The sequence below is a fragment of the Pan troglodytes genome, chromosome 8 (genome assembly GCF_028858775.2).
Source record: "Pan troglodytes isolate AG18354 chromosome 8, NHGRI_mPanTro3-v2.0_pri, whole genome shotgun sequence".
Classification (NCBI taxonomy): Eukaryota; Metazoa; Chordata; class Mammalia; order Primates; family Hominidae; genus Pan; species Pan troglodytes.
Window position 1 is genome coordinate 48,040,056 of NC_072406.2, and position 18,158 is coordinate 48,058,213.

General features: G+C 44.4%; 1 protein-coding gene across 4 annotated transcripts in view; it reads right to left on the reverse strand.

Moving 5' to 3' along the window:
- The window catches only part of CUL2 (cullin 2), an 80,870-nt gene extending 75,456 nt beyond the window's left edge, over nt 1–5,414 (reverse strand). Inside the window, exons 1-2 of one of the 4 annotated variants that reach the window (XM_063817535.1) lie at nt 4,907–5,127; nt 4,625–4,730 (exon numbers count right to left, since the gene is read on the reverse strand). The gene's annotated coding sequence lies outside the window, so the exon portion shown is untranslated. The other 3 variants (XM_016962992.4, XM_016962994.4, XM_054659357.2) reach the window with 3 other exon arrangements.
- Between the last annotated feature and the right edge of the window lie 12,744 nt (nt 5,415–18,158).

Here is an 18,158-nt window from a genome sequence, read left to right on the forward strand (position 1 = left end):
AAAATTAGCCAGGCATGGTGGCGGCTGCCTGTAGTCCCAGCTACTTTGGAGACTGAGGCAGGAGAATGGCGTAGACCCAGGAGGCAGAGCTTGCAGTGAGCTGAGATCGCGCCACTGCGCTCCAGCCTGGGCGACAAAGCGAGACTCCGTCCCAAAAAAAAATAAAAATAAAAATAACTGTTAGGGCCAGGCGCGGTGGCTCACACCTGTAATCCCAGCACTTTGGGACACAGAGGAAGGCGGACCACAAGGTCAGGAGATCAAGACCATCCTGGCTAACACGGTGAAACTCCATCTCTATGAAAAATACAAAAAATTAGCCGGGCATGGTGGCAGGCGCCTGTAGTCCCAGCTACTCGGGAGGCTGAGGCAGAATGGTGTGAACCCAGGAACCAGAGACACAGCCAGACTCTGTCTCAAAAAAAAAAAAACAAAAAAAACTGATAGTGCATATGAAACATTGCTTTCAATCATAGCCAGACATTTTTCCAGAATACACAAAGAACAGGCAGATAAGGTAGAACACAAAACAAACAGTGCAAACTTTTGTAAAGTCTCACAAAAAGAAACAGCTTTTTGCAGTGAGGGAGGAAGGGCATAAGGGTTGAAAAACTGTTGGGTACTATGTTCAGCACCTGAGTGACGGGATCATTGTATCCTAAACCTCAGCATCACACAATATACCCGGGTAACAAACCTACGTGTGTACCTCCTGAATATAAAATGAAAGTTGAAAAAGATAAAAATAAAGAAACAAGCAGCCTGGCCAACATAGTGAAACCTTGTCTCTACTAAAAATACAAAAATTAGCTGAGAGTGGTGGAGGGCGCCTGTAGTCCCAGCTCGGGAAGCGGAGGCTGCAGTGGGCTGAGATTGAGCCCCTGCACTCCAGCCTGAGAGACTCTGTCTCAAAAAAAAAAAAAGAAACAAGAAACAAGGCCGGGCACAGTGGATCACGCCTGTAATCCTAACACTTAGGGAGGCTGAGGTGGGAGAATTGTTTGAGCCCAGGAGTTCAAGACCAGCCTGGGCAACACAATGAAACCCTCTTAGTTCTGTCACCCAGGCTGGAGTATAGTGGCTCACTGCAGCCTCCACCTCCTGGGTTCAAATAATCCTCTCACCTCAACCTCACTAGTAGCTGGGATTACAGGCCTGCACCACCACACCTGGCTAATTTCTGTATTTTTTGTACAGACAGGGTTCGCCATGTTGCCCAAGCTGGTCTCAAGCTGCTGGGCTCAAGTGATCCACCCACCTCAACCTCCCAAAGTGCTGGGATTACAGGCCTGAGCCACCGTACATGGCTGGAAACAGCTTTTTAAACAACTCCACACCTGTAGGTCAAAAACTTAACGAGACCAGCCTGGCCAACATGGTGAAGCCCCATCTCTACTAAAAATACAAACTCCAGCCTGGGTGACAGAGTGAACACCATCTCAAAATAAATAAATAAATAAATAAATGAACTTAACAAGGGCAGGGACCAAATCAGAAAATGCTGCAGTACTCCACAGTTTTATCCTCTTTCTACATTCTCTGTGCTCTCATCCTATTTCATAACTTAACTACTATTTAACACTCTAAAAAATACAAATGTCAAAGTAAAGTGTACTACTGTTTCTGCAAAGTGGGAACAATATTTGCTTATATGTCCACAAATATTTTTTCCAAGGAGATCTAAGAAACAGCTAACAATGTTTGGCTCCAAGGAAAGCTGGATGACAAGGGTACAAGAAGTGGAGGGAGATTTTCATTCTATTCCCTACTGACAATTTTATATTTTGGTTTTCTGTTTGTTTTAGAGACAGGGTCTCACTCTGTCACTCAGGCTGGAGTGCAGTGGGGCAATGACAGATCACTGCCACTTCCAACCTGGTCATCTGGCCTCAGCTTCCCAACAGCGGGTACTACAGGCGTGCGCCACCACGCCTGGCTAATGTTTTTTAAATTATTTTTTGTAGACATGGGGTCTCACCATGTTGCCCAGACTAACATCTTAAATTTTGAGCCATGTGAATACAGTTTTTGTTCAAAACATTAGTATACCAATAAATAAATGCTGATGACTCTCCATATCCATCTTCCTCTCTTCACTAGAACTTAAGTTCCATGAAGCCAGAAACTTTTTAACCACTATATCCACACATCTGGTTTAAAGCTGGTGCTTGAGAAGCCCTCGTTGGATGGCTGAATCACTCCTTAACCTCTCACTAAGTTCCACACTTATTTCCAATCACCTACTTCTCACCTCCACTTGAACAACGAAATCCAACTTAACATGTCCAATCCAACCCCATCCCATACAACAGCCTGCTTCCCCCAACCTCTTCTTCATCTCAGTACACAGCATCATCATCCTCCAGCAGAAGCCAAAAACCCAGAATTGACCCATCCCAACTGCATGCTCATCCAAAACATGACAATTTCAATAAGTATCTTCAACTCCAAAATAAATCTCAAAACGTTTTCACTTGTACCTTAACCCTCCACAGCCACTGCTCTTCTCACTGGTCTCCTTGTGTCTCTCTTCTCCAATCAACAGTCTGATTCTCAATCAGACCTCCCAGTTTAGAAGAGTTCCAAAGCCTTTTAATGTATCTAAGAACAAAAGCCAACATGATCCAGCCCCTGGCTAGGACCCACCTTTAATCTCTTACTAGGGTCCACCTTAAGCCAATTTCAGTTTGTTCAATCCAAGTTTGATAGCACCTCAGGGTTTTTCCATTTGTTCCTCCCTAAAATAGGAAAACTGTTCCCTCAGAATTTCAAACTTCACCTCAGGAAGTTCTTTTCTGGTTACAGTATCTGAAGTAATCTCCCAATCACTACCACAACTCCTTACCTTATTTCCCACACAGCACTTATTCTCTGAGATTATTTCTTATTTACTGTCTGTCTCTCCATCCCAAGCCAGAAGTGACACTCCAAGAGGATAGAAATTTAATGGGTTGGACAGGTGTGGTGGCTCACGCCTATAATCCCAGCACTCTGGGAGGCTGAGGAGGGCGGATCATGAGGTCAAGAGATCAAGACCATCCTGGCCAACATGTTGAAACCCAGTCTCTACTAAAAATACAAAAATTAGCTGGGCGTGGTGACGTGCGCCTGTAGTGCCAGCTACTCAGGAGGCTGAGGCAGGAGAATTGCTTGAACCTGGGAGGCGGAGGTTGCAGTGAGCCCAGATCGTGCCACCACACTTCAGCCTGGTGACAGAGCGAGACTCCGCCTCAAAAAAAAAAAAAAAAAAGTAATGTAATGTGTCTTGTTTACCCTTGTAACCTTAATGCCTGCAGCCCTGCTTGACAAATAAACCAGGTGCTTAATAAATATCTGTCAACTGCCAGACAACGCAAAAATGACTTTAAAGAAGGTCCATAACATTTAATCTAGTGACAAACTGGTGAGGGTAAAAGACATGGATAATCTTCACATTTATAGAACACTGAAAGCCACCAGCAAGGATGGAGAATGAAGAGTATTTCAGATGCAGGAGAACATCCAAATACTCAAAAGGCAATTGAAAAGGAATTTTTCCCACGCTATGTGCATGCACATTGTAGAAATGTTCCCCCAACTCATAAACAGCAATTGAAAAAAACAAGTAATTCAAAACACTGTGGGCTGGGCGCAGTAGCTCAGGCCTGTAATCCCAGCACTTTGGGAGGCCTAAGCAGGCGAATCACCTGAGGTCAGGAGTTCGAGACCAGCCTGGCCAACATGGTGAAACCCCATCTCCACTAAAAATACAAAATTAGCCGGGCATGGTGGTGCATGCCAGTAATCCCAGCTACATGGAAGGCTAAGGCAGAAGAATTGCTTGAACCCGGGAGGCGGAGGTTGCAGTGAGCCGAGATCGCACCACTGCACTCCAGCCTGGGTGACAAGAGCAAAACTCCATCTCAAAACAAAAAAACTGTGTACTTCTCTTATCTCACGCGACTCTTTTGGAAGGATCTTCCAGATACTGTATACGGGCAAAAGAAGCAAAGTATAGCTCATTTGTTCATGTGTCTGTCTTGAAAAGGAATGTAAGATTCTAAACGGTAGGCAACAGTGTTTTGAATGTTTTTAAGCGATTATTATGTAGTCAGTTGTCAATCAGATCAAAGTGATTATTTCCCATACTTTACTACGAAGGTAGGCTTGGCCAGGTCTAGTTCAAAGACGTTTATGTTGAACAGTCACAATCTATAGCGAACGTTAATATTTTGCATCTTATCTTCAAAACTTAAACGCCCAGGGTACTAGCCTTCAACTGTTAATATTAATCCATGGGGCAAAGATGTGGACTTAACATTAATAACACTCTGCAATTCACAGATGTTTTATTTGCATGCACGTAATGGTAGGGAATGGTCCAGACTCCCTAGAGGGTAAGCAAGTGCTAGAAAGCGTGTGAGGATCTTATTTCACCAGACCCTAAGGGTTGAGACAAGAGGTCTAGCGTGCACGTAGGATACTCCTCCCCAAAGCTATCAATCTTGGCAGTCTGCGGAAACAAAAGTGAAAACACTCCGGGTAAGGATGCATGAGATGCCCCCCCACACACACACACACAAACACACAGAGTTGTGTATTCGTGTGAGCACGTAAATATGTAGAAGAATACACGCACTCTCACCTTCCCTCCTTCGAAGGAAAATGGGGCCGCGGGAGAGGCGGCCAAGATCGGGTTGGGGAGGCCCGGGATCCAGTCCAGGGGGTGGCAGGGCTTAGGGGTCAGCGCTCTGGGGAGCCGAGGTCACTTACAGGATACCATCTTCCCGGGCCTCCCCCTTTCATCCCTCTCCCCACACCTCGTCGCCCCCAACTCCTCTCCTCCGCCCCAGCCCCGCCACCCATTAACCGGGAAGGAAGTTTCCCGGCGCCTGCAGCCCGGCTCCCCGACCCTCAGCGGGGTTACCTTCTGCAGAAGCAGGGCAAGGGGCAGGGGACAAGGGGAGGGGGAGGCAGCCCGAAGGAGTGAAAGACGAAGCCTCGGCGAGGAAGGTGGGCGGAGGCGGCGGCGGCGGCGGCGGCTGCTGTCAGCTCGCGTTCCCCTGCTCACAGCGCTGCCATTACTGTGCGCCGAGGCCGCCTCCCCGGCCGGCCGCCGCCACCGGCCCCGGAGACGCGGGGGGTGGGGAGCGAAGCCCGGGGAGCCCGCGCGCCGACACTCACCTGTCTCCGCGAGGAAAGACAGCAAAGTCCAAGGCCGCCGCCGCTCCCCGGCGGGACAGGGGCGGTAGGGAGGGGGGAAAGGGGAGAAGGACGGGCCGATCACGGGATCCGTAAAACAATCGTCCTCCTCTGCCTCCGGCTTTGCCCAACACACACCCTCCGGTCTCCTTCTTCCGCTGCTGCCAAATCCCCCCCGCCCCCCGGAAAGCAATGGTACAGGCCGCGTTACGGCAAGCGCACGGAGCCAAGCTTCGTGTGATTGCGAAAGGCCACGGAAATTAATATTCCAAGTGATTCCTTGCTGGGCTTGCTGTCAATGAGGCAATTGCGGTTCGCTGAGCTGATGGACACAGTACCCACCCACTACCCGTTAGTCCAGGGACTGCTAATAACAATATGTTGGAATGGTGCTTTCAACAGAAGTATGTTTTCCTTGTTTCAGACCTATGTGAATATCCTAAGACACCACAATCCTCTTGCCACACACTTCCATGGGCTTTGCAAATGATCAAAAATAAATTAGCAAAACTACTTTTCCTCTCTGACAAACTCTTTTTCTTGTTAGTTTTTATCTACAGAGAATTTCTTGGACATACATGTATTTTCGATAAAGAAACTTCACATCTTTTTCACTAATACCCCAACTTCACCAAGCCCCAAGCCTATCAGTTTGAAGGGTTTTCCTCCCTTGGAGTTTTAAACGGTAAAGCTGATAAAAATGTAGAATTACTCATCACCTCCTCATATATGCAGGGCCACAGAGGAACAAAAGCCCGGCCTTAGTGCTTTTTGCCTTTCATATCCTCAAGAGCTCACCATCAGGGTCTTGTTCATTTATACGATTCAGCAAGCTTTTCCCTCCCATCCCTTCCTTCCAAACTGCACGAACCCTTCAAGGCCCATTTAAAACCCTGCCTCCAGACCTGATCAATCCCTAGAGCCTTCCTCCTCTTCTAATCTGCTTCTCTTGGTACTTGAAGTCTCTACTCTTTATTTCAGTAAAGGGTTTTTATATACGAAATTCAATTCAACAGTATGTTTCCATTATGTGACCTTTTTTTCCTCCCATGTTTTCCCCCTTTTAATCTAGTGATTCTCAAAGTGTGGTCCCCAGACCTCTGGAAATCCCTGAGACCTTTACAGAGGTCATAAGGTTAACAACTAGTTTGTTAACAATGCAATATGTCTGGTCCTTTTTTTTTTTTTTTTTTTTTTTTTTTGGATACAGAGTCTTGCTCTGTCACCCAGGCTGGAATGCAGTGGCGGCACAATCTCAGCTCACTGCAACCTGCGCCTCCCGGGTTCAAGTGATTCTCCTGTCTCAGCTTCCCGAGTAGCTGGTATTACAGAAGCCCGCCACCACACCCAGCTAATTTTTTGTATTTTGTAGAGACAGGGTTTCACCATGTCACCACATTGCCCAGGCTGGTCTTGAACTCCTGAGCTCAGGCAATCCACCCACCTCAGCCTACCAAAGTGCTAGGATTACAGGCCTGAGCCACCGTGTCAGGCCCCCCCTGCTTTTTGTTTTGTTTTGTTTTGTTTTGTTTTTGTTTTTGACACAGGGTCTCCCTCTGTCGCTGAGGCTGGAGTGCAGGAGTGCAGTGGCCTGATCATAGCTCACTGCGGCCTCAAACTTCTGGGCTCAAGCGAGTGTACCATCTCAGTTTCCGAAGCAGCTGGGACTACAGGTGCGTGCGCCACCACACCCAGCTAATTTTTGTATTTTTGGTAGACATGGGGTCTCACTATGTTGCCCAGGCTCCTCTGGAACTCCTGAGCTCAAGCGATCTGCCCACCTCAGCCTCCCAAAAGTTCTGGGATTACAGGAGTGAGCCACCATGCCTGGCCTCCTCTGTCTTTTTGACTGAGTTTGTTTTTGTACTGATGGTGCAAAGGAATACGGACACTATTGAGGCCTTAGCAGGGATCAAGACAGTGCCACCAACCTGTCCGGGTGGTCATTGGATCGCTGTATTCTTCACTGCCATACATTCCCAGTTTTTAAGGCTATTGATTTAGGAATATCCTGGATGAAGCAGAAGCATTAATTTTATTAAATTTTGGCCCTTGAATACAAGTCTTTCTAATACTCTGTGTGAAGAAATGGGAAGTACACATGCACTTCTGCATGCCAAAGTGGGATGGCTGTCTTGAAGAAAAGCACTTGTGTGGTTGACTTACAGGCTGAACTACCTGCATTTTTCATGGTGAAACTGCCTTTGCAAAACATGATAGTAAGAGGAATCTGACCTCATTGATTTAATCTTGCTTCTGACCTCCAAGGTGTTCCTGGTCATTCCTGGGCATAGGCCAACTTAATTTGGGGAGGAAGTTAGTTTATGGTTTAACTTGAAAGCTAAGTTCCTCCCTAAAACTACCCCTGCTCTTGCTTAGGGATGAAAAACCACCTTTGGAAGACTAATGAAAAGCAGCAAGAATAGGATTATGGGAGGGGTGTGAACTTTGCTAAAGTGTAGGCATATTTCTATTAATATACTCCCTTACTGCTCAGGGGTCATGTGGCCAGAGGTCACAAGATTTATGACTTCCCCAGTTGCTCCTATAAATAACATCAGTATTGTACAACTTTAGATTGCTTTTTGAGATATTTTTCAGACTGACCCCACCTGGACTCGTGACTCATGACTCAGAACTGGTCCTATGGCCCCACGCAGAGGCAGGCTCAGCACTCAAGGACTGTTTTCCACACCCCTATGATTCCATCCCCAACCCATCAGCAGAACCCATTCTCTAGTCCCCTGCTCACCAAATTGTCCATAAAAACCGCAACCTCCAACCCAGGGGGAGACTGATTTGAGTGATAACTCCAGTTCTCCTATGTGACTGGCCTTGGGTCAATTAAACACTTTCTCTACTGCAATACCTTGGTCTCAGTGAATTTTGTCTGTGCAGTAGCCAAGAAGAACCCATCTGGCCATTACAATGGAAGGCCATTTTTACTTGAAAGAACAATTGACAGACTTGGTGGCTCATGCCTCCCAGCACTTTGGGAGGCTGAGGTGGGCAGATCTCTTGAGTGTAGGAATTTGAGATCAGCCTGGACAATATAGCAAAACCCCATCTCTACAAAAAATACAAAATTTAGCCAGTCATGGTGGTGTGTGCTGGTAGTCACAGCTACTTGGGAGGCTGAGGTGGGAGAATCACTTGAACCTGGGAGGCAGATGTTGCAGTGAGCCAAGATCACGCCATACTGCACCCAGCCTGGGCAATAAAGGCAGACCTTCTCTCAAAAAAAAAAAAAAAAAAGAAAAGAAAAGAAGAAGAAATTACCACTTGTTGAATTTCACTATAGTATCAAAGAAGAATATCCATAATTATCCAAAAAGACTATTTAATTTTCTTTCAAAGGCCTGAGTTTCTTCATATATTTCAACCATAGAGAACCTAGCTATCTTCTATTAAATCAAATATTTAGAGAGTTGCAAAAATACAAAAGCAATCCTTTTCCTCTGATCAAATTTTTTTTATTTTGGAAAATATGGTTATTTTTCATAAAAGCATGCAATTTATGTTAAATGTGTTTGGTTTATTATTTTTAAAATTAATCAGTAATTTAAAAATTTTTATCCTTTAAATTTCTAATACAATAACTATTTATAGATAGATAGTTTCCCGAGGCCTCCCTAGATACTGAGCAGATGCCAGGATCATGCTTCTTGTACAGCCTGCAGAACCATGAGCCAATTAAACCTCTTTATTTCATCAATTACACAGTCTCAGGTATTTCATTATAACAATACAAGAATGGCATAATACAACAGATATAACCCACATGAACATAAGCTCTTCTAAGTCCTCAATAATTTTTTTTTTTTTTTGAGATGGAGTTTCGCTCTTGTTGCCCAGGCTGGAGTGCAATGGTGCGATCTTGGCTCACTGCAACCTCCGCCTCCCAGGTTCAAGCTATTCTCCTGCCTCAGCCTCCCGAGTAGCTGAGATTACAAGCACGTGCCACCATGCCCAGCTAATTTTGTATTTTTAGTAGAGATGGGGTTTCACCATGTTGGTCAGGCTGGTCTTGAACTCCTGACCTCAGGTGATTTGCCCGCCTGGGCCTCCCAAAGTGCTGGGATTACAGGCGGGAGCCACTGCACCCAGCTAGAGTAATTTTTAAGCGTGTAAAGAAACCGAAAAGTTTGAGAACCACTGCTCTAACTCATGAAATTCCTTCACTCTCATCATGTTCCTCTTAACTCTGGTTGGAAATGTGATCGAGCGTGAAGGGTGCCAACCATGAATCACTATAACAGCCCCCTTTATTTCTAAATTCCAGAGATTGCCCCCACCTCTTGACAGTTTACCCAAACTCTACAGTAGGGAAATAATATTCGTAAAATAGTTATTAGCATCCAAGCCCTTAATATCAAAGTGAAATTACTTCTTTTCCAGAAAAAAAAATTCTTTCTGGGTAACCCTTTAAGTTACCACTTTTAGCATTAGTTGGTCCTTACTCCCCAAACGAACCTCAAATCCTAGTTCATCTATGATTGCTTTCCTTGTTTTACTTTTTAGCTAATGCTACATTTTACAAAACTGTGTTTTGGCCTTGTATGTTTATTTAATTCCTTTATAATTGTTTCTGACTTCAAAAGTAATGTTGGTGGGGCACAATGGCTCACACTTGTAATCCCAGCACTTTGGGAGGCTGAGGCTGGTGGGTCACTTGAGGTAAGGTGGATCACTTCAAGACCAGCCTGGCCAATATGGTAAAACCTTGTCTCTACTAAAAAAATACAAAAATTAGCTGGGCATAGTGCTGCATGCCTGAAATCCCAGCTACTCAGGAGGCTGAGGCAGGAGAATCACTTGAATTCAGAAGGTGGAGGTTGCAGTGAACCGAGATCATGCCACTGCACTCCAGCCTGACAATAGAGCAAGACTCCATCTCAAAAAAAAAAAAAGAAAGAAAGAAATACATGCTTTTTGTAAAAACTACCTCTATTACAGAAATAGAGAATCATGTTTGGGTTGATGTACATAGCTCACAATTTATTTCTATGAATATGATTAAATATATTTTTATATGTATCAGAACATATAATATATATGCTATTTTGTAGTCAGCTATTTGTACTTCTCTGATTTTGATCTTTATGAAAATGCAAATAATTATTTTGTGTGTGTGTGTATATATATTTTTGAGACAGAGTCTCCCTCTGTTGCCCGGGCTGGAGTGCAGTGGTGTGATCTCTGCTCACTGCAACCTCCGCCTCCCCGGTTCAAGCCATTCTCATGCCTCAGACTCCCGAGTAGCTGGAACTACAGGCACATGCCAATACACCAGCGAATTTTTTTGTATTTTTAGTAGAGACAAGGTTTCACCATATTGGCCAGGCTGGTCTTGAACTCCTGACCTCAAGTGATCCACCCACCTCAGCCTCCCAAAGAGTTGAGATTACAGGCGTGAGCCACCAAGCCCAGCCAGTTATGTCATGTATTAAACATTTTTCTACCTTTTATTTTGGGATACCCCTAGATACTGTACAACAGTTTTAACGTTTGGAGTGGCTCATTAAGGAGCTATTTTGAGGCTGGGCGTGATGGCTTAGCCTGTAATCCCAGCACTTTGGGAGTCCGAGGCGGGTGGATTGCTCGAGGCCAGGACCTTGAGACCAGCCTGGCCAATATGGTCAGACCCTATCTCTACTAAAAATACAAAAATAAGCCTGGGCTGGTGGTGTGTGCCTGTAATCCCAGCTACTCAGGAGGCTGAGGCAGGAGAATCACTTGAACCTGAGAGGCAGAGGTTTCAGTGAGTTGAGATCTTGCCACTCCAGCATGGGCAACAGAGTAAGGCTCTGTCTCAGAAAAGAAAAAAACAAAACAAAACAGCTATTTTGAGCTTACAAAAGTGCGAGTCTCTTTAAAGAAGTGGCTGACGTGATGGCCGGGTACAGTGGCTCATGCCTGTAATCCCAGCACTTTGGAAGATGGGGATAGAAGGGTCACTTGAGGCCAGGAGTTCAAGACCAGCCTGGGCAACAGAGCAAAACCCTGTCTCTATGAAAAATAAATACAACAAAATAGCAGCTGGGTATGGTGGTGCATGCCTGTAGTCCCAGCTACTCTGGAGGCTGAAATGGGAGGATTACTTCAGCCCAGGAGGTCATGTTTGCAGTGAGCTGTGATTATGCCACTGCACTACAGACTGGGTAACAGAGCCAGACCCTATCTTTAAACAAACAAATAAACAAAACTGTATAGGTTAAGAAAGTAAGGAAGTACTAAAAAACAAAACAAAACAAAATCTGCTTCCATAAGAGTATTTCAAAGGGGCACAGGAGCCAACTGAGAGACAGATGGTGTTGTTTGCTGAAACTAAATTGCTCATGTTAGGTTTTTAGTAGTAGAAAGATGTAGCTTCAGGTCCACTTTTTTTTTTTTTTTTTTTTTTTTGAGATGGAGTTTCACTCTGTTGCCCAGGCTGGAGTGCAGTGGTGCAATCTCAGCTCACTGCAACCTCTGCCTCCTGGCTTCAAGTGATTCTCCTGCCTCAGCTTCCCAAGTAGCTGGGATTACAGACGCCTTCCACCATACTCGGCTAATTTTTGTATTTTTAGTAGAGACGGGGTTTCACCATGTTGGCCAGGCTGGTCTCGAACTCCTGTCTCCAAATGACCCGTCCACCTCAACCTCCCAAAGTGCTAGGATTACAGGCGTGAGCCACCGTGCCCAGCCTCGTGCCCCTTTTCTTCAAAGGTTTACCTTATCTTATGTAAACTGTAGATTTACTGAGCACCAACTAAAGTGTCACAAGTAGGTAACTATTTGCCTCACTGCCACCCCCTTGATTTAAGAAAAATGTATAAATACTGAACTTCCTGTGAACCTCTTTGGAAAAAGCAGCCAGATGCATCTGTGCCTTGGATTTTTCCTAGTTGTACCCTTAAGCTGGCTCAGTACACCTCAAGGAGGGAGGATTGCTTGAGGCCAGAAGTGCAAGACCAGCCTGGGGAGGCTGAAGTGGAAGGATTGCTTGAGTTCAGGAGATTGAGATTGCAGTGAACTGTGATCGCACCATTGCCCTCCAGCTTGGGCAACAGAGCAAGACCCCCTGTCTCAAAAAAAAGAAAAAAAAAAAGAACTTACAGTGGTGCAATCTGACAAATACCCCTCAGTCAGGTGATCAAGCCCAGTATTAACAATGTACCCTTGGCATGATGTGCTGAGAATGGCACTTTACCTCTGTGATCATCCTCCCCAAACCCCTAAGCCCAGTCTATCATGAGAAGAATATTAGACAAATTCCTGCTGGGCACAGTGGCTCATGCCTGCAATTGACACTTTGGGAGTCCATGGTGGGTGGATCACTTGAGGTCAGGAGTTTGAGACTACCCTGGGCAACACAGCAAGACCCCATCTTTACTAAAAATACAAAAATTAGCCAGGCTTGGTGGTGCATGCCTGTAGTCCCAGCTACTGGGGAGGCTGAGACATGAGAATCACTTGAGCCCAGGAGGCAGAGGTTGCAGTGAGCCACAATCATGCCACTGCACTCCAGCCTGGGTGACAGACCAAGACTCTGACTCAAAAAAATTAATTAATTAAATAAAATTAAATAAATAAATAAAAGAACAAAAGTACAAGGTCTTTAATCGGAAAAGCTCAGAACTCATATCATATTCTGTGGGTGATAGTGGTACCAGATGAACAGGTTATATCTTTGCCTCTCCTAGACAATTCTGGTTGAAAGCTATTTTAAAAGGAAATATAAAAAGTATTCTTTTTTAATAAAAAGAAATTACCAGTGGATCTTTATATTTCTTTGCAGTCACTTTTAGACAGATAATTTAATAAGCTAAAAGCTGCACTGAAAAAGAACTCATTTTGAGGAAAAGCCCACTATTTGAGATAGATAACTCACTATTTGAGATAGATGATGCATTTATGATTTCTCAAAATTGGGAATACAGAGTAAATCTGGGTAATGGATTGCAAGGACTTATACATGACATGTGAAAGAAGGGGAGATGACATTTTTCTGAACTGTTACATCATATTAAAAATACCCCAGGCACGGTGGCTTACACCTGTAATTCCAGCACTTTAGGAAGCCAAGGCAAGAGGATTGCTTGAGGTCAGGAGTTCAAGACAAGACCTATTTCTACCAAGAAAAAAAAAATGTGTGTTACCAAGAGCAAAATATGAATTGTGACCCACCCAGATAAAGGATGATGACAAAGAAGATGGAAGAACTTGTAACTTAATAAAAATAAGCAGGCAGGGCACAGTGGCTCATGCCTGTAATCCCAGCACTTTGGGAAGCCAACACGGGTGGATCACCTGAGGTCAGGAGTTCGAGACCAACCTGGCCAACATGGCGAAACCCCATCTCTACTAAAAAAAAAACAAAAAATTAGCTGGGCATGGTGGCAGGCGCCTGTAATCCCAGTTACTTGGGAGGCTGATGCAGGAGAATTGCTTGAACCTAGGAGGCAGAGGTTGTAGTGAGTTGAGATTGCATCATTGCACTCCAGCCTGGGCAACAAAGCAAGACTCTGTCTCGAAAAAAATAAATTAAATAAGTAATATGGGCCATCTCATTTGAGAAGATAGGAACAAAGAAAGCGAACAAGTCAAATGTGGTAAGTCTGGAGGGAAGCTAATTCACAGAAAGAACAAATGGACTAAAAGACGTAGTTCCTGGGCTAAGGAAGGTGGTTGATCAATAATATTAACTTGGGCTGGGTGCATTGGCTCATGCCTTTAATCCCAGCACTTTGGGAGGCCGAGGCGGGCAGATCACGAGGTCAGGAGATCCAGACCATCCTGGCCAACATGGTTAAAACCTGTTCTTCTAAAATACAAAAAAATTAGCTGGGCATGGTGGTACGCGCCTGTAGTCCCAGCTACTCGGGAGACCGAGGCAGGGGAATCACTTGAACCTGGGAGGCGGAGATTGCAGTGAGCCTTGATAGCATGGCTGCACTCCAGCCTGGCGACAGAGTGAGACTCCGTCTAAAAAAAAAAAAAAAAAAAAAAATTAACTTGTACCAAGTGGTTCCTGAATACTGGGTTTGCTCAACATCAGTGTTAGAAGTAGAAACTGCCCAAGATTATACAACCAGATTTCTAAAATAGCATACTTAGACTTAGCGAGGCTGAGGCAGGTGGATCACCTGAGGTCACGAGTTCAAGACTAGCTTAGTCAACGTGGTGAAAGCCTGTCTCTACTAAAAATAAAAAAATAAAATAAAAATGAGCTGTGTGTGGTGGTGCATGCCTATGATCCTAGCTACTTGGGAGGCTGAGGCACGAGAATCGCTTGAACCTGAGAGGCAGAGGTTGCAGCCTGGGCGACAGAGCAAGACTCCACCCAAAATAAAATAAAAAAATAAAATAGCTTACTTAGATATGGATGGCAAGGTTAAGAATCTGAGCTAAGTGTCAATGCCTTTTCCAATAAATAAAATATGTGTTAAGTAAGCCAAAAGAAAAAAAGAAAAAAATGGACTTTTATTAACCTTATGGTTTACTTGACTAGATCTCTGTGGGCAAGTGAATAAGACTAATATACTAAGAATTGTGTAGTGGGGTTTTTGTTTTCTTTTTTTGTTTTCTAGAGACAGAGTCTTGCTATGTTGCCCAGGCTGGTCTGAAACTCCTGGTCTCAAGCAATCCTCCTGTCTTGGCCTCCCAAAGTGCTGGAATTATAGGCATGAGCTACTATGCCCGGTCTTGTACAGTCATTTAATATTTAATAAAATATTATATAAAATAAAATAGTCTGGCATAACACCAACCTAAAAAAAGGTTAGCAACATCTTGCTTCCAAAAAGACATCTTTTGCTATTAGAAATAAAACAAAGAAAAAACATTCACAATATGAACTCTTAGATCAGAGTATGCACCAAACATTCCGCTAGAAATAAAAAAGGATAAATCTGCTGGGCCTTTTATAACCTGCACTACATGTAACAAGTTACTCACTTGAAGACTACATCCTCATCACATTTCTCTTATTAGAAAAGATTGGAGGCATGGCCCCTATTGCACTGTTTTATACTTTATTTTCTGTTTTTCTGGTTTTATTTTTATTTTTAAATGACCCAGGCCAGGCGTGGTGGCTCATGCCTGTAATCCCAGCACTTTGGGAAGCCGAGGCAGGCGGATCACTTGAGGTCAGGAATTTAAGACCAGCCTGGCCAACATGGCGAAACCTCGTCTCTACTAAAAATAGAAAAATTAACTGGGCATGGTGGTGCATACCTGTAATCCCAGCTACTTGGGAGGCTGAAGCAGGAGAATCACTTGAACCCGGGAGGCAGAGGTTGCAGTGAGTCAAGATAGCACCACTGCACTCCAACCTGGGAGACAGAGTCCATCTCAAAAAAAAAAAAAAAAAAAAAAGACCCTACAGTAAAAATTGACTGGGGAGAGGGGTGTACCTTCTATCCATTTCAACCCACTTACAGCCATGCGTGGCCATCACCGCAATCAGGATACAGAAGAGTTCCATTCTCCCCAATAAGCTGTCCTGTGCTCTTCCTCTATATATCACAGGGTTTTCTTTCCATGTCGCCATGGGTTTTCGTCCATGTCCTTTGCCACCTGAGTTTTTCTCCCTTCTTCCCAGTCATTTCTGACCACTTGAGCCTTGGAACAATCAGGAATGGAGAGTGCCTCTATCCTAGGAGTGAGAAAAGGGAGAGGGAATTAGAGGAGAGGTCTTCTGGGTTGTGGGAATACAGGAACCTTATTCAGATCAGATCATGAGGTTTCCAGCCTTCTATCTGGAAGAGTCTCATAGCCAGTTGGGCATTTAATTTAGCTCAACTAAAAATCTCTAATAAAGGTGAGAGGTATTAAGCCATCAACAGACATTCACCTGATGTCGCTGGCAATAGTGGCTTATAATTGTGGGACAGCTCGAAACTACAGAACCAGTTGCTTTCAGCATGGAGACAACAGGTCTACCATTGTAGAAAATGTGGAGACCACACTTTGACCTCATTAATACCAACATCTAGCCATACACAAGAATCTGTTTTAATATCACCAGATTAACTCACATCAAAACAGTTGCTTTGATTTTTAGGGTCCATTATTATTCCTGTTTTACTGGAAGCTACAATGAAGACTTAAGTGATGGAAGTGTCAACACAATAGATTCATGCCTACTAATTCCTGCTGTAGAACCCCTGAGACCAAGATTAGTTTTGAACTGAAGAGTTACAAGTGGGATGCTAGGTCCTCTCACAGCTCAGTGACCACACACACAAGCACTCGTTTCTTCTGAATCAACTCTTGTAACTCTTCAGTTCCAAACTAATCTTTTGTATCATTCAATTCTACTCCAGTATCAAAAGCATAATTAGAAGACGTATTTCACCCAGAACTAGAGCAGTTGCTATTGACATTTGTAGCAGTACAGCTTGTGCTCGGCTCCCTGCTCTAATTCTAGTGCACCAAAGGGGAATGGTTTCTAATTAGAGGGAGTAGAACTAACAGAGCATGAAAAACATGATATCTGTGTTGTAGCTGTAACATACCTAAGTTATTTAGTGTCTGCACTTGACTAATAAAATAAGAAACAGCCTCCCAAAATGCTGGGATTACAGGTGTGAGCCATTGCCAGGCAGGCCAATCACCTGAAGTAGAGAGTTCGAGACCAGCCTGGCCAATAAGGTGAAACCCCATCTCTACCAAAAATACAAAAATTAGCCAAGCGTGGTGGCACATGCCTGTAATCCCAGCTACTTGAAAGGCTGAGGCAGGAGAATCGCTTGAACCCGGGAGGCAGAGGTTACAGTGAGCTGAGATTGTGCCACTCCAGCCTGGGTGACAGAGCAAGACTCCATCTCAAAAAAAAATAATAATAACATTAATAAAAATAAAAACAAAATAAAATAAGAAACAGGCTGGGTGCTGTGACTCACACCTGCAATCCCAACACTTCGGGAAGCCAAGGCAGGTGGATAACTTGAGGCCGGGAGTTCAAGACCAGCCTGGCCAACATAGTGAAATCCTGTCTCCACTAGAAATACAAAAATTAGCCAGGCATGGTAGCACATGCCTGTAATTCCAGCTACTTGGGAGGCTGAGGCATGAGAATCACTGGAACCTGGGAGGCAGAGGTTACAGTGAGCTGAGACTGTTCCACTGCACTCCAGCCTGAGCAACAGAGCTAGACTCTGTCTCAAAAAAATAATAATAAATAAATAAATTTAAAGGCCGGGCACCGTGGCTCATACCTGTAATCCCAGCACTTTGAGAGACTGAGGCGGGTGGATCATGAGGTCAGGAGTTCAAGACCAGCCTGGTCAAGGTGGTGAAACCTTGTCTCTATTAAAAATGCAAAAATTAGCCGGGTGCAGTGGCAGGCGCCTGTAATCCCAGCTACTCGGGAGGCTGAGGCAGGAGAATCGCTTGAACCTGGGGGGCGGAAGTTGCAGTGAGCTGAGATCACACCACTGCACTCCAGCCTGGGCAATAGAGTGAGACTCTGTCTCAGAAGAAAAAAAAAAAATTTTAAGAAGAAACAACCTAGGTGACAATGTTAGTTCCAGCCACAATACTCCAATTATTAAAATCGAAGTTGAACAATGCTGCCTGTCTATTATGGGGAAGGGCTAGTTATAACATTAGTATGAAGAGCTCTCTAATTTAATGTTTTCATTGTGTCCAATCTGTTAGATATTTGTAAATTGTCTAATCCAGAAACCTATGCACTTTCAAGGTAACTCCATCCCAAATCTACTTGACTCAAAAAAATTTTTTTTTGTTTTTGAGACAGAGTCTTGCTCTGTTGCCCAGGCTGCAGTGCAGTGGTGTGATCACAACTCACTGGAGCTTCAAACTCCTGGGCTCAAGGGATCCTCCCACTTCAGCCTCCTGAGTAGCTGGGACACAGGTGCCCGCCACCAGGCCAAGCTAATTTTTTGTATTTTTAATAGAGATGAGGTTTAAGTATGTAGCCCAGGCTGGTCTCAAACACTTGACCTCAAGTGATCTGCCCACCTCAGCCT